Source organism: Candoia aspera, chromosome 2 (assembly GCF_035149785.1).
Source record: "Candoia aspera isolate rCanAsp1 chromosome 2, rCanAsp1.hap2, whole genome shotgun sequence".
Classification (NCBI taxonomy): domain Eukaryota; kingdom Metazoa; phylum Chordata; class Lepidosauria; order Squamata; family Boidae; genus Candoia; species Candoia aspera.
In genome coordinates, this window is record NC_086154.1 from 21,893,317 (window position 1) to 21,906,593 (window position 13,277).

At 38.8% G+C, this 13,277-nt stretch overlaps 1 protein-coding gene across 3 annotated transcripts in view; it reads right to left on the bottom strand.

Moving 5' to 3' along the window:
* Positions 1 to 11,301: 11,301 nt before the first annotated feature.
* The window catches only part of FHIT (fragile histidine triad diadenosine triphosphatase), a 1,201,403-nt gene continuing 1,199,427 nt past the window's right edge, over positions 11,302 to 13,277 (bottom strand). For all 3 annotated transcript variants that reach the window (XM_063296411.1, XM_063296410.1, XM_063296412.1), the window contains exon 7: positions 11,302 to 12,010. The gene's annotated coding sequence lies outside the window, so the exon portion shown is untranslated. The remainder of the gene's footprint in view (positions 12,011 to 13,277) is intronic.

A 13,277-nucleotide genomic window follows, 5' to 3' on the forward strand; every position in this document is an offset into this window, starting at 1 on the left:
GACTATTTTGCATTTTAGAAAATATGCTGGAAAATCTGTACTTTTCTCATCCACCCTTTTCTTTAAAACACAGTTTTGTATGTTTTGTATATTTCCCAAATTGAGTGCATAGGGGCAGATGCTAGGAGATTCCTTGCAGTGCTGCCCGGCCATCACATCCAGGGATCCACACTGCAGGTCATGCCATTTCACTCCCACTGAAAACCATAGAGCAGGATTTTGCAAACTGTGAAATGTACAGGTAGTCCTCACTTAACAACAACGATCATGTGTTTAGTGACAGTTTGGACTTACGACAGTGCTGAAAAAAATGACTTATGACCAGTTCTCATACTTACAACCGTCACAGCATCCCCACGGTCACATGATCATGATTTGGGCACTTGGCAACCGGTTTGTAGTTATGACCGTCGCAGCATCCTGCAATCGTGGTCATGCGATCACTATTTTTTACCTTTCCAGCCAGCTTCTGGCAAGCAAAGTCAACAGGGAACTGTGTGAGTCACTTAACAATTATGTGCTTCACTTAACGCCCTCAGCAATTTGCTTAATACCACCACAAAAAAGTTTGTAAAATCGGGTCGGATTTGCTTAATGACTGCTCCTCTTAGCAATCAAAATTCTGGTCCCAACTGTGGTCAATAAGTGAGGTCTACCTGTACCTCCCTTGGGGAGGTGCAGACAGAGTCCAAGGGAGGTGTGAAGAACCTTTTAGTTATATTCTTACAATAAATCCACCTTTCCCAAAGTTTCATTGTATTGTTTTCCTTGTTCATTTGTCTTCATTTTGGTGTTTGGATTTTTAGGGGAGGTGTTTACATACTGTATAGATTACACTAAAGAGAGGTGAGGTGGCAAAAGGTTTAGGAACCCTTGATATAGAGGATCCCAAGAATGATAGCATTCTGCTGGGTTGACTTGAGGATTTACTATAGAATTTTGAGTCTGGAGGCCTTCAAAGCAATGAGGTCAACTTCTTCTAATTCACCAGCCCTCAATACAGCGAGTGAGTAGAGAAAGAGCTGGAAGTGAGGCCTCTGCCATTCCCCACTTAGTCATCTGATTTCCTTCAGTAATTGTAGTCACTGATGACAGAACAAATGTAGCTAGAATGGCAGTTTTCAAATATTAGGAGAAGCCTCATGCGTCTGCTGTGGAAATCCTATGTACTGAAAAGAATATGGGGACATACTGAACAGTGCCTATGCCATTCACACAAGAATGGGATAGCAAACTGAGAGTTAGCATATACTAATGGAACATAAGCAACATTTCCATGTTTCCCAAAAAGGTTGATGACCTAACATTTGGAGAAATGAGTGTGCCTTGATTAAGCCCTAACCAGTAAAACCACAGCCTTTCCCAGCCTATACTTCACTGCTCCAAATTCTCAGCTCACAGGAAGTTTGATGGAATTCTGTAAGCTGAAGTTCGTACAGCTGAAGGATGCCCAAGCTGGTGAAGGCTGCATTAAAGCAGAGCTTGGGGGGAATCAGTATATCCTTGAATGAAAAACTGTCTGGCTCTGACTTGTAAGCTAGAGCACTGGCCCTACTCAAAATATCTCTCTTAGAGTATCTATTTAGTTATGGTGACTGCAGAGCTGGTTAATACTAACGAAAATGCCACTTTGTTTTCAAGTGAATATATGGAACATGTTTGGAAGAATAAGAGGAAAAACCCTCCAGAGTTCCCACCTTTGCTGTAAGTGAGATGTTAGAGTGACATAACATCTACGGAGAATCTAGAGAACATATCATATTCTCCAAGGGAAGGAGTTATAATGGGAGTTACCCATGTAAATCTCTGACATATCACTGAGAATATAGTCAGCTTTGTGACAAATTAGTTTCATTCTGCCTAGCAGTTGCCCATGTTGGAATGGGCAAGAAGGGGGAAAAAAAGCAATGCGTTAGATAACCTTCAGGATCACAAGTAAACTTGCTCTCCCAACAGAGGCAGAAAGTCCCCAGTAATAATTATTTCAATGTCACTGAAATGAATATTCTTGGTAATAGAGACAGACAGTTCTATCAATGATGGATGGTTCTGTGTGTTTTTAGAAATCTCTTTTGCTGCAGGAATACTCTGCTGCACACAGTTTAGTGTCAAGTAGAGATATGATCAGCATATTGAGATTCTAGAAAATCTGAGCTTTCATGAGGACCTGTTACAAAGAGGTAAACAGAGCACTGGGAAGGCAGATCTGAGGAATGAGTACTCAAAAGTAGGAATGGATAAAAATATGCATGTTTATAAGAATTTACCAGTTTTTTATACTTTCTAAACCGATGGAATATTGATTTAATATTATATTAAATGATATAATATTATCATTTAATTAAAAAGTCCCCTAGTGGTTGTTTTGTTATGTGCTTGGTCGCCATTTTATAGTTTCTATTCTACTCCATTTTATGTTTTGCATTTGTTTATTGTTAGACAGTGTTCTTTTCCTTTTTTGATTTATTGTTCATTTTTATGCTGTACACCATCCAGATTCACATTGTTTCAGTTGGGGAGGGTTTTATAAATATTAAGAATTAATACTGTAATGTAATGTAATGTAATGTAATATAATTAACGAATAGAATGCATATATTTGCCAAAATCTGCATCTTTCACAATGTTGTGAGGTAGTTCACAACCCAAACATATACACAAAAATGCATAAAGAACGTGCACATTAAAATGTGTACACTTGAGAAATATCTAGATTGCAGCTTGGCTTTCCTTAGAAGGAAGCATCCTACAATCCCACTTAGTCCTCCAGCATATAGCCTGATCTCAAGTTGCTTAGGCGTGTTGATTTATACACACACTGGCAGATGTGCATTTCACTATTTTGAAGCTTCTAAACACAAAAAAGGAGGCATTAAGTACCACACCTTTCAATTATGCAAGCAAAGGTAATGGCAAGAAAGAATAAACATCTGCTGTCCTTATAGCAAAGTTATTGTCATGGTGGTTAAGGTGTTGGATTGGCACTGGGGAGGGCCAGGTTATAGCCATAGAGGGTCTTTGGGTGACAATGGGCTGGTCATTCTCCCTCAGCTCTACCTCTACCTCACAGGGTTATTGTTATGGGGAAAAGCTGGAGTAAAGCATGCTATGTAAGTTGCTTTGATCTCCTAAAGAAAAAAGTAGGACATAAATCTATCAAATAATTTTTTATTTAGGAGATACTTTCATCCTTTCTACAATCCTTTGCTGGGCCCAATTATTTCCATACAAAAATCTAAAATTCTGGATCAAATAATTTATCATAATTATCCCTAGCTAACTTCTTCTTTTTAGAAAATGTTGACTCCATAAGATGAAACAAAATGGATAGATGATAGAAAGATAGATGAGAGAGAGAGGAAGAGAGAGAGAGAGATGCCTGTCTACCCTGGTATATTTTGAAAAAAACTCTAGGATTTTTTCAAACTTTCTCCAGTCTTTTTGGTAGTCCTTTAAACAGAAATTATTCCTCTGCAACTTATCAATTGCTTCCATAGCAATACTTTGCTCTTATCTCTCAAAAATATTTTTCAGCAACAGATCTGCAACTGTTAAATTTCTTTTTTTTTCTAGTTTCTTCCTGACTCTGTACTGAAATACTTCTTCCTTATATTCAATATCCTCTAAGTTTTGCTCAAGAGCTACTAATCCAACATCTATTTGTTATTTTTCTGCTTTCTCTATAGTCAAAATAAGGTGTGTGTTTAATATATATATGTATGTATGTATGTATGTATGTATGTATGTATATATATATATATATATATTAAAAAACCTCAATTTCTTTCAAAGAGGAGCCCTCTGGGTGTAAATATGTTCTCATAAGCTCTTAATTCACCATTGAGAAGCCTTTTTTCCTGATCAGCCAGGCAAAGCAGATTACTTGTTCAAGACAAGGCCATATTAATAACAATCCAGTCCTTTCTGATCATTATTGGTCCTTCTGGAGAACCTCACAAAGGTGTCTATGAACTTGGCATGGCCTTTGCCACATGCTCATGACAAGGTCTACACCAGTTAAAATCTACTGCCAACTACCTTTTGATTCACGCTTCCTGATAACACAATATTGGTAGAAATGAGCCCAAATCCCTCTTCCCTTTCTCTATCCGTTCTAAAAGGAGCGGCAGAAATACCACCCAGTATACTTGATTTTCACTTGAGAAAAAGCCACAAAACTCAAAGACTTTAGCTCTTCTATTTTTCTGCCCCTTTTACTGTAAATAAATTTCTTAATGTTCTGAAAGTCAGCCACCCACTAGATCTCCTTCTTTTTTCTCCTGGACAACTGACTTTCCATTTGCCAATATTCTCTTTTCTGTTGGGTTCTTGGTGTTCTCTGAGCTTGGTGTTTTTTCTGTTATCAGAAAAATTCCCACCCTAACCCTAACCCTAACCCTAACCCCATTTGCCTGCCTCAGTGTACAATTATTGGATTCTGAACCACAGTGAGAGTCCTAGTTTTGATGGTGTGGCTGTGTGTTTTAAGGATATAATGCATGTGGAGATTAGTGATTGATCAGAGGCTGATCCGAATATCAAACATGGTAACAGAGCTTCCATCTTTCAAATTATTCTTCTCCAAAATCTAGAGAGAGAAAAGTGTGCCAGAATTTCTGCTTTCATACTCTGCTTGTTGACATCCTTCAAGCACTCAGCAACTCGTTTGGAAGACTGAGCTAGGTTCTAAAAAAAGGAGGTATTAATAATATGTTTTTCATTTGTTTTTAACACTCCAGACCACCTCCTGTAATCTTTGTCTTTTCTTTTTCCTTTCGTCTCCTGTGAAATTTAAATAAAATTTAAATGTTCTGCATCTATTCACATGCATTAGCATATTAGCATTGTTCAGTGTTTGAGTCTTCTGCCAAATGCTGACATACTTAATGATCCTTTAAACAAATCCAATGTGCCCATCCTGTCAAAGAGTGGGAAGAGAGGACAGGAACTTTCCAGACATGCACACATGGTTCTTCTTCATTTACAGTGATATTTAAAATATACAGTGGCCTTAGCTTAACAAACAGCAGTTTCAGACAGAGCTTTCTATGATGTCTTCTCTTTTTCACACCCTTCTTCTACCACTCCCTCCTGCAGCTTTTTTCTGTCCTTTCACTTCTGGGCTCATTTCAGTCCTAGAGAGAAGTATGGGAAGACAGAAAAATAACTCTTTTCTGAGCTTCTTGGATTCCAGAACCTTTGTCAACATCTTTGTCTTTGCTGAGATCATCCATTCTCCAAAAATTGCAGTCCCTTCCACCAGCCAGTTCACTCCATAGCTCTCTCTTTCTCAGTTCATGCTTGTTCATGGTGGGCCTTCAATTGCATATTCCTCCTCCTGATACACACACTATTGCCAGTCCACACCATACGGAAACAATTCTAGGAATGCTCGATAGCCTCCTCCTCTATTATTTAATGTTACTGCCCTTTTTATATATAGATCAAGGGCAGGTGTTTTAATTAGGTGCAAAGCTTCTGTGGGTCTACATGACACTGAGCCTGATTTTGGTCCACAGAGAACGGCTTCTCAGCTTGAGAATATTGCATTATCCCATGTCCATTGGGGCCACTCAACCTGCTACAAGTCTCCAAGTCTTTCCAAGACTTAGCAATGCCCTGCATTAGTATAGCAATGCAAAGGTTGGAGAAGGTTATCCCATCCCTCCCTTCCCCTACAGTCCTAAGGCATAGCAGTAAAGTTCCCATTTCACAAATAACAATCCCACTCATCTGTGATTAGCATTTATTAAAGAAAAACAAAAGACAGAGTCTGCATGCTACCTATTAAGTGAAACGTATATTTCAAGGCTCACTATGCTGGTACTTCGTGTTCTCTGAGATAGACCACAAAGAGACAGTGAATACTAGCCAAGCAAGCAATCTTTGTCTCATCCACCTAGGCTTGAGACTGCAAGAGAAAGCTGGCTTGCAATCTATTTAGGTGCATAAAATGGAGGGAACGTAGATTAGATGAAACAAAAATCTAACTTTTGCAAAACTTTAACTCTGGTATGCAAGCATTTGATATGGAAGGATAAAATGAGAAGCTGCCTGTTTTTTGTGGCAGGGTGACATCAGTAGTGAGGAGAGAGACTACAGAGAGGGGTGATTTCTTTCATTCACGTGAAATGACTCCTAGTTTTTTTCCTCTCTGGCACCTCCTTCTGCTTCTCTTCAGGAAGACCCTTAACCACCCAAAGCACACGACGGTATGCACAATTTTACAGAGAGATATTCTGGAGAGCTGCTGTGTTGGAGGCTTTTTCAACTCTTTTTTCCATGGGTCACTGCAGATTGGCCCAACTGAGTCCATCACAATCCCTCGGCAGAGGCCTTCTCTTGCCAGGGAGTCCAGTTTAATCATATAGGGCTTTTCTTTCCAAATTAACATTTGAGGCAGGAAAGTGATGCGATTGAGTTTGTGAGTGTTTCTGCTCTAAATAGAGATGATAGCAGCTAGGCCATGAAACATTCTGCTTTTTGTTCACATCTCCATTCTTGCCCTTGGGTGAGATGCTGGGAAAGCCATCATTTTTAGGTTTCTTCCAAACAACATGGCTTTGGGGAGCTCTGGACAGCCAACTAATTGTATCCCAAGGAACAACCTCACCACAGGTTGGCTACTCTTGAAGGCTCATCGCCTCATCTTCTGGTGTTACAGAGTTGGGGAATTAATTAACTAGCTTTAGTTAAGTGATTCTCTTTTCAAAACCAAGCAGAGAGATCATGTTTGCTCTGCTGCCAAATATCAATCTGACACCAGATATAATGCAGCATTATTCTTTTGTTGCAGGATAAAGAGAAAACTGCTTAATATAAACTGCTACTTAGCAAAAATGCAGTATTGATGTCACTTGCTTATGCTTATTCATTGAAGATGGTTCTTCTAAAGACATTATTGGTACTCCTATTCATAGTTGTCCTCCCTCCCAGAATGCACTTGGAATAAACTTTTCTCCTTTGAATCCAGATTATGTTATAGTCTTAGATTTCAGGCCATTGGCTTCTTATCTGCCCATCCCTTGTTCTTCTCTTTTTATACTATCACAGTTTCCTCTGTCTCACTTTGATTCAGCTAGTTTTAAACTTGACTCATTCTTATGTTCACATACTAAAATGGCTAACCATGGCCTTTGTGTGTGGGTGTGGGTGTGTGTGCCTTCGAGTCAGTTTTTGACTCCTGGTGACTGCCTGGACTAGTCCCTGCAGTTTTCTTGGCAGGATTTCGGAAGTGGCTTGCCACTGCCTGCTTCCTAGGGCTGAGAGGGAGTGACTAGCCCAAGTCACCCAGCTGGCTTCATGCTTCATGCAAGACTAGAACTCACAGTCTCCTGGTTTCTATCTGGTGCCTTAACTACTACACCAAACTGCTCTCAACCATAGCCTAGGGCCTTAGTAAATCTACACTGCTATAGTATGCATAGATTAACCTACATCCCTAAGTTTAACAGTGCTTACTTTCCTTGGATTGATGTCACAAGGGAATTTCTGCCGTAATGCCATGGTGTTTGCAAGGCAAACATTATTCTAGGACCAAAATTCTACCCAGCAGAAGTCTGAGATATTGATTTGTATTTCTCTGTATCAACAGGGCCTTCTTCATTATTGTACAGATAAATGTTGTCATTTTATTGTGTATTCTCCTTATTGCTATACTTTTTTGTGCTGCTTTTAGGACGCTTTTAGAGGAACTGAATATCCCTGCTGAAAAACTTCCGGTAAGGATTGGGGGACTTTCAAGAGTCAACTGTAAGGGGCAGGAATGGCTGAAAACCGAGAAAAGACACCTTGCATGAATGAATGAAACAGGGCAAGGAAGGGGTCACTGTGTGAGCAAATTTCATGTTTGTGCACATTTGAAGACAATTCAGTATTCCTGACATAGCATTTTCTTTTTCAACAAGTAAACCAAACAGATGCTATTTTAATAATAATAAAAAGTCCTGCAATCCAAAGCAACAAAACCCTAATATCAGAGGGTTTCTGTTCCCTGCGGCTTCATCTCTTTCTCTTTGCCTTTGATCTGCCAGCCTGTGAGGCCAGGTGGAGAGGGAATGCCTGTAGCTAAGCTGACTATCTCTTTTATTTGTAAGGTACATCCAGAGAGACTCAGCCAGTTGTTTTCTTTTAGAGATCACTATGACAAAATTTGAGGTACTCTGCCCAGGGTCTTTCATACTTAATACATAGCCAAAGAAGGAAGAGAAGATCAGAGAACTGAAGTTATCAACTTTTGACAATCCTTCCAGAAAGCTTTTCTCCACAAGTACTGTATCAACATCTGTATCTGTATCTTTCTATTTTCTGGCTCCATCTTCATCTCTATCTCTATCTCTATGCCTATCTCTATTTTTCTACCTGTTTATTATCTACCTATCCATGGCAACCACAGGGGAGGCCAAGGAGAGCAAAGGAGTAAAACAGTGTTGTGTTGTCATGATGCAAGCTCCATCCCTTTTGTATACACACCATGACATCATATGCACATATGAAAATGGTGGATTGTGCATCAGAATCTTGCATTTAACATTTTGATGAAAGCTTCAGATTCTATGGATGCTTCAGTGATCTATCCTATCTATCTACCTACCTACCTACCTACCTACCTACCTATCATCTATCAGTCTGTCTATTATCACCATCTATCTCTATCCTCTATCCTCTATCTATCCCCCGCCCTTTCCATGGTTTACAAAGATTTCAGTCTCTGAAGGTTTATGCTTCTACTGTCATGTCTTTGCTGCATTTTCAACTTTTTAAAAAAAAAATTGCAGACACATCAGAATTCTCTCATTGTTTGTTTATTTCAATTAGAAGGATGGAAAGAAAATCAACAGAGTTTGAAGGCACTGTTGGAAAATGCCAGCTGTCATGTTGTAGGATGGCTCATCTCTGACCTCAAGCATATTGCTTTTCTCTTTGTTTAATATGGCAAGAACCCATACACCCATAAGTCAATGCTTGTATATGATAACCTGATGTTACCTTTTTAATGCCATTAAGCCTGCACAGATATTCTCTCATTTTGATTTTCAAGCAAAAGTAGTATTTTGCTGCAATGCTTCCATTACAGTAGTTTTTGAAAATTGCTATGTTGTAAAACTATTTCCCAACCTTGGTCAGTATCATTGCTTTCCATAGCTCGTTCCCGCTTTACCACTGTTGCTTCCATTTTTTTTTTTGTTCATTTTCTGATTTTTCTCAAGGATTTTAGAATTCTGAATTATCTGCTCTCATTTCCAAAATGGGATGAAATTCTCCACTAAGCTGTTCTTTATTTCCAAATATTATACAGATTGATTCCAGTTGCTCTAATTTTGAGTTCCTTCTCTTCTCTTCTCTTCCTTTTCTTTTTGATCGATGCACAAATGGTATCAAACCAGGAAATAAATCCTGATGTGGGTGTATGACTAGCTGAATCACCCTTCTGTCTTGTGGCATGTTGCCTTTGTGCAGCAGGAAGGGGAGATTTGTGTCATTTACATGAAAAGAAAATTAAGCCACTTTGTAGTTATTTTATTGGAATCAAAAAGACACAGTCTACAAAGTCCAGTGCTCTCAGTGTGAGATGTCTGTGTCACTAATGGTCTCACAGACACCTCCCTTGGAACCCACTGGGCTCTTTCCCAAACTGACTTTTTAAACCAAATTAAATGTAGAATCTTTGAACTAAAACATTTATTTATTTTTGTCGATTTTTTTTATCACCACCCATCTCCCCCCTAAGGAAATATAAATAAATGGGAAGCTATCATTCGACAAAGCAAAGCATCAGGCTCTACTATCACCTTCATTTCTAAGAATGTCCTTAGGCTTCCCTTGGGCCCTATGGCCGTTTTTAGAAAATGAAAATATTGCTTCATTACAAACCAGAGCTTCTTTGAAAACATCTTGGACTTATTGACTTACAGTACTTGTCCAGACTAAAAAGCAAAGGTAAATCGGGGGATGGTAGAGGGCTCAAGGAAGTGTCAAGGGCATTTTCATCCATTTATCTTCTAATGGATGGTATTTGCACCTGGCCATCTCCATTTTGGCAGCCATTTTGTAAGAATATCTACCACATGCTCTTAAAATTCCAAGTGTGCAAAAGAACTGGAAACTCCTGAACTAAGATATGGGATATTCCAAAAATCCAGTATTAGGTGGACTTTTAATGGTTTTCATCAGTTGACAAAGTAACCTAACATGCAGTCTCTGCACTTGGGTGGAGATGGGATTGGGTCTCTAATTAATAAATCTGCCTTCTAGCTAATGACAGAACAGACTGAATGCTTTGAGAGCCTGTATATAATCTGAATGAGAGTTTACCCTGATGGAGTTTTTAAAGGTTAGTAAAAGAACTCCAAACAGCTAACAGCAATCTTGCAAAGTAGAAGTGTGAACCAAAAGAGAACTTGCACATTAAGCTTAATTGCGTTCAGAAAATAAATTCAGTCTTTACACTGTAGTTAGATGAAGAAAAATAGAGATAGCTTACTTTTATTCAGTAGATCTGGATACAGGTAGATTCATAGTAGAAAGCACTTAATCATCACTTGTTCTTTGTAGACACTTTCTATAGAAATAGAAAGTCTGGGTACAAGCAAGATGGTAGGGAGAGGCCTGCATTCCTGTAGGACCTCCTGCTTGCGTATGTGCCAGAAGGGTAATGGAGATTTTTAATCCCCAAGCCCAAGGAGGAGGAGGAAGTGGAAATCAGGTGACCCATGTGACATTCCACAATAGAGATGTGTTTGCTAGAGAGACCCCCACTTATGCTTATGAGACAATGCTGAGTTGACCCCTGATAATTCCAACATACCCTATGTATATAAACTGAGATAGGTGCAGAGAAATGCAAGAAGCCAAGTCATACAATTAAGCTGTCTAATTTCATATTGTTTCTGCTGGTTTATGATAGCTGTCTAGGTTCCAGACAGAAAGTTTCCCCCCTCCCCCCTCCCTTCTTCAAAGTGTTCAGGACTTAGTCTGAGAATTATACTGTGTTTTGGAGTTATGGCCCTTTCTCTGATGTTCTCTTCAGATCATATTTGCATTATAGTCATTGTGAATTTTGCACATGACTGAGGCACATTCATTCCATTCATCTTCTGAAGAATGTCCACACACAGAATAAGGGCTTTTGAAGTACATTCTACTTCAGACACAACCATAGGCCCATTTTTACAGTAAGGATAAATGTTTTAAAACATAGAGATAGAGTTATACAAAATCTTGGATAGAAATTCATGACATACAGAATGACATGTAGCAACATAGACCTTTCAGGCAGTGAGATGGATAGCCAAAATAATACAATATGGAAAGTATCAGGGATATCTTCAGGATGTTGTCAAAAAAGTCAAGATGGTGACTGCAGTGGTGTTATGGTCCAATCAAAGCATGTGACACACACAAAAAACAGGTAGATCACACCATTGCGGCCACCATCTTGACCACACCCTGAGGACACCCTGGAAGTATACATCCATACCCATATTGTAATAAAAGTTTACTGACATATATTATCTATCATCACTGATTTGGTTTCCTTTTAAAATAGGGGCAAGAAAGAGGCCTTTCCAGCAATCCAGTAAAGATTTCTTGGAGCTGTTTGTGATAGAAATTTCCAGGCACCATTTCAAAAGCAAGGGTAAAAGGTAAAATTTACACTGTTAAAAAACAAACTATCCAATGAGTAAAATTAATAAAATACCTTTCATAACGTATTTAATATCTAAAATTTTAATGTTTTCTTTCGTTTTGAGACATGTTGCAACTCAGAAATATTTATTCCCCCCCACCCCCCGGAAAAAATCAAGCAACTTTAGTGGAACTGAAACTAAGAAGCATCTTAACCTAAGTAAGATTCAGTCTGGCTGATAAAACATTCTTTGGAAGAATCCAGTATCTTTACTGAGTACGTTGTCATCCTCCATCATTTCAATTCCAGTGTAGAAGGGAACAAAGGAGGCTCTTCTCCACTTCTCCTACTTCAGAATTAATTGGAAAGATTGGGTTGCTCCTGAAAAATATTGAATATAAAATCAGATGTTTTGTTAAGTGCAATAACATTTTGCGCCCTATGTAAATAAGGCAAAAATTATAAGATTAAACAATCAGTATTCATTAGCATTTTCCAAGACAAAACTGTGATTATAATAGAGGAAATGCAATACGCAGAGCTGAAAAGTACAATTACACCTTTGGGCACGATCCATTTATAGCAGCTGCCCTAACAGTATGCATGTCATCCAGATGTCTCATGCCTACATGTCAGTATAATAGCTAAATAGAGATAGGTGCTCCACATGCTTGGGAATTCTAACTTTGGGACACACTCCACTGACTATGGAGTTATTATGACAAATGTGGTAGGCTCAAGAGAATATATGATACTGGGGATCCAGACTAGCAGCATCACTTGCTTGCCCTTATGTCTTATACCTATAAACCTATACCTATAAATAACTATAACCTATACCTATAACCTATACCTATAAATAATATCTGACTAGACACAAAGTTTCAACTGCTTATGGAAATCTTATGTTGATCAATATGGAAGAGCTGGGTCACAAATACTAAATAAGAATGGTTTAAATATATGACAATCACTAAGAAATATGTTACAAGGTCCTTGGCACAATGGCCTCTCTTTGCATGTTAATTCATTTTCCCTCATTAAAGCACAGAGCTCCCTGTCCTACCTGAAGTAGCTTTCTGAATGTTTCTAATAGGTATTCACATTACATATATACTGATGACTTCCACCTTTTCAATCATATGAGACTGACCAAGAACAAGATCCTGGAACTGTAGTCAGTGGACACATCAAACAAGAGTTTGGCCACCAAAAAAAAGGCAACATTTATTTAGGGGATGATGATTGAGAAAGGAATACAAAATAACCCCATGCATATTATCATTATGCAAATCTAGGATAAAGCTATACTTGGAAAAGTATGAGGGGGGGAGGGGGGGAAATAAGTGAAGGCAGTGGGGGACAAAGAATTTTAAAACAAATCCTGATCAGAAAGAACTACTGTATGAACTTATTTAGACTGGAAAGAGTCTGAAAAGGAAGGGTCAAAGGCAACCTATAGGTTCATTTTGGGGAATAAGAAGCATAATTCTTATAACCCTCTCTCCTGGACTTCCGTAAAAAACCGAAGACCTGGTTCTGCCATCATGCCTGGGGCGGGGAGGGGAATAGTCATTCTTGGGAATGGCTGGCGCCCTAGAATGGCCCCTTATATATTCACAGACTGAAGTAGAACCTTATTGCCATC